The sequence below is a fragment of the Schistosoma mansoni genome, assembly GCF_000237925.1.
Source record: "Schistosoma mansoni, WGS project CABG00000000 data, supercontig 0037, strain Puerto Rico, whole genome shotgun sequence".
Classification (NCBI taxonomy): Eukaryota; Metazoa; Platyhelminthes; class Trematoda; order Strigeidida; family Schistosomatidae; genus Schistosoma; species Schistosoma mansoni.
Window position 1 is genome coordinate 2,049,242 of NW_017386026.1, and position 4,280 is coordinate 2,053,521.

The 4,280-nt window shown below is 32.0% G+C and overlaps 1 non-coding gene across 1 annotated transcript; it reads right to left on the reverse strand.

Annotated features, from left to right (window-relative positions):
• Positions 1 to 207: 207 nt before the first annotated feature.
• Positions 208 to 279, reverse strand: Smp_tRNA_00507_Pseudo_TTG.1.1. The gene has a single exon. It is a non-coding gene (tRNA).
• Positions 280 to 4,280: the final 4,001 nt, after the last annotated feature.

Here is a 4,280-nt window from a genome sequence, read left to right on the forward strand (position 1 = left end):
ATAAACGCTTAAACTTATTCCATTTTTAATTTATAATCGAATTGAAATTTGTACTTTATGCAGTTGAACAAAGATGATGTTGTTTATAAATGGGAAAAAGATAAACGATTTAAGCAGTGATGGATAGTGGCTAGCAGTGGAATCCAGGACGTGCGTTTCATCCTATTTGGGACTCTCCAGCTGGATGTACCTGCATCTCAGAGTTGATGTCCACTCTGGGACTCGAACCCAGTACCTTTCGCTTCAAACGCCATCGCGTTGTCCATTCAGGCACTGAGTCCTGATAACCACTTGCTTGTGCAATTGGGTGAAGTTTAAATTCATTTAGTATTGTTTGTTTGAATCTTCCCATTGATGTTTAGGACTGCAACTGGTCAGTCTCTAATTGGCATATGTGTATACTGTGAGTATTGCCTCGATATGGCCTTAATTCACAAGCATTGTAAGCAAAGATGGATAGTGGCTAGCAGTGAACGAAACGCGCGTCCTGGATTCCACTGCTAGCCACACTCCATCTCTGCTTATCATGCTTGTGAATTAAGGCTATATCGAGGCAATACGCACAGTATACACATATGCCAATTAGAGACTGACCAGTTGCAGTCCCAAACATCAATGGGAAGATTTAAACAAACAATACTAAGTGAATTTAGACAAACGATGTGTTTTAAATACCTTGACAACCAACAAAATTCTTATTCTTTATTCATTATCGTTTCTGTTCAACCAAGGCAATAAAAATAAGATCTATTGAATTCATTCTATTTCAAGGGTGCAACTGATCATCTGTAAACACTAAATTTACAAAGTATATTATATAAAACCTTTATTTCTAATAATTATATTACAGTCAAGATGACTATTTCGAGAAGGAACAGAAAATCATCTTTCAAAAGAAAATTAAGAAGACAACACAAAATATGATATTAAACATAATAGTCAACATTGTTATGTATTTATTTGTTGAAAATCTAGTCATACAAAGAAGGAATGATGAAGTTATAAATAACTTACAATTCTAATTAAAACAGGTAATTGTCTAGTCGATTGACATAATTAGGACTACAATAAACTCAGTGTTTGTGAACGCCAGTGGATTAGTCAGAAATAATATTAGAAAATGAATGAAATTATTTAGCTATAGTTACTATTAGCATGAGAAAAAAGAGGTTTATTACACATTCATTCTGTTATACATAAGTTATTTCTGAGAATCGTTCGTTGTTTGTGAAGATTATTGAATACTTAAGATATTCACTTCAGATCTACTATCCATCAAGTATCTTAGAATTACACTTGTTAAGAATTTACCTCTTTGTAGGCATATTGGAGTAACTAACCTCTATATTTTATGTACTTTTTACAACAGGTATATGACAATTCATTTAGACGTAACTTCAGAACTGTTGATCTATTTTTGGTTAATTTGATGAGTATCTATCATTGAATACTGAAACTAACTTAGTTACCGAAAATCTCATTTTTATTTTTATTCTAATTCTTCTACACTGCATTTACAAAAAATTCCATTTCTCTTTGGATACGAAATGATTGAAGATAATTTTTTATTGACTTGGATATTCATGGTAAAATCAGTAGGATAAATACAATATAACGTGTTTTTGATGCGTTGAATCTGGTCCATTTCTAAATCAGATGGAAAGCTTACAATAAAATTGATTGAAGTGAAACCTTCGAATAATTTAAAGCCGATTTTCACCATAAACTATCCTCAGCTGAAGAGTCAATTAAAATCAAAGAATAATGAACAGTCGTTTGTTTATTTGGGGCTTTGTACACGAGTGAGTTTATAGCTTCTAAACATAATAGGACCTAGGAGTTTTTAAACCAAAACTTAATCCAACGTTTCATTGGTATAATGATTATTGTAATTTTATAAGATTCAAGTTACGAAACTAAATGGAATAATAGATACTTATTCGTGGTGAATATCAAACTGGAATCAAATATCCCTGTCCAATCCTCTTCATATTTGGGTTTACTTCAGCTAATATCATTTGTTAGTAAAATTTACCATCAAAATTAAATTGAATTATATATTTGTGTGATATTATTGTGTGATGTATTTCTTTGTTATATCCCGATGAGTAGAAAAATTGTGTTTCTGACGTTTCGTGACCTAATGTAAACCACTTCTTGAGATTGAATACTCGATCGATACGCTATACATAGACTAAATCACTCTATGTCGGATACACAATTCGTGACCATATAAAAAGAATCACAGTATTGACTAAATAATACTTTATTTAACACAACTACAAGCAGTTTACACTCAGTGAGTCCAAAGTCGAAATTAATAATAGAAAGGAAATCACTCACTGAATAGTTAGCATCTGTCAGTTTACGCTCAGTTGCCAACCATATCATACTCTTACTACCATACACCACGCTGAAAACCACAAAGCACAGGATAAATGTTTCATTCTAGTATAAGATTCCTTGGCAGTGGATACTCACGGCCCCACCGGAGTCAAACCTGGAACTTTTCACATCTTACTGTAAATGCTTAACTTCTAAGGTTACTAAGTTTGAATCCGATGGTTCACTCTGTTTACTTCACGCAATCTGAGACATTGTGTAACTATCTTTCAGCGCCATTGGTAGATAACTGCCTCACATCAAATATTTTTATACACAACTGGTCTCAGCTTTAAGACACTAACAGTATTGTCATTACTTTATTTACGGAACTAGGAGTGAATGAAAATAAGTGAGTAAGTTTATTGCGATGATTCTTTCATTTCTAACTACTACTTTTTCATGAGATTTACAACCAATGCAGCTCTATTGTTTTTTCATTGAGCCGGATGGATTAATTGTGAAGTTTTATAGGACGATATCAGAGAGTAGCCTCTGTGACAGATATTTCTTGTTATCATTGACTTACTTAATCATAGAGTTGTTCGTGTGGTTTAACTCCTGTGAAGATCTATGCTGAAGCTTCTCTTCACGAACGAAAAAAGGTATTTAGGATGCCAAATAAGTTTTATTGATAAAACCATTATTCGTTAACGGTTTACACAAACACATTAATCACCAATAAATAATATACATGACAATATGTTTTATTTAGGGGAGCCTGTAGACTTCATACATGAGTAGAAAACATCATCTATACTTAGTTAATAAACTTCATTTACCGAAGCAACTCCACCATCTGCCTCAACATGTTATGCTTGCTAACCTCAGTGTACTTTGAGAAAAGGCCAGAGGTAGTCGGTTCAAGACATAGCATCAATTCTATAACGAATAGATTGTTGATATATTCAAAATTGAAGACTATTTGGGTGAACAATTATTTTCAATAACTTCATCATCAGACCCTACAGTCATAAGTCGATAATTATGATATTTTACAAGGGTAAAAATGAGGCATGTATTGATTAATTTGACAATGTTATATGTTAAAAATGGTGAAAGTAAAATATCATAATTATGAACTTATAACTGTAGAGCCTGATGATGAAGTTATTGAAAACAACTGTTTGCTCTAAAATTCTTCATTTTTGAATTCTCTATGGGGAGATAACTCTAATCTATGGTTGGAGGTCATAGGTAACATCACTATAATCCTTATCCTCTAAATATTAAGTTTTATTACTAACCCATACTTTTTACTATGGATTCCTTTTTTTTCTTTTTGGACAATATGTTTCTTATGGTTAGCTTTCAATATCAATAATATTATTATTTGAAATGTTTTATTTGTCATTTTGTTAACTTCCAATTAATGATGCTCTAATGTGAAGTATTGTAACTTGGTTCGTTTACAAATTATAAACGCCAAATTAAAAATGGCATAGTTACTTTCAAGATTTTTAGGGAAGTCAATATCACTTGAAAAACTTCTGGACACTAAACTGAATAGCTGTTTTAATTAAATTTGTATTCCGGTGATTATATCCTGAACTGTCAGTCATTCAGTAAAAATCGACATAGACATTGAGGAAAAAGTGATATGTAGTTCACTTAGAACATAAAACATTATATTTGAGGCCCAAAACGTTTTGAAATCACACACTTTATGCTATTGATTGCGAAGAAAAACAAAGTACTTGGTAATGAGGATTATCACTTCAGGTCTGTTAAACTATGAAAAATATACGTAAAGATATGTTTAAAGGCAGGCTAAGCAACTGTGAAGGAGAAGCTTTAAGAATTTAACATTCTGTAAACTGTTATTGTAAAACTCACTCACTTTAAATAAATTTCGATACACTCGTTACACTTGGCCTTCATAACTAAACAGTTCATTT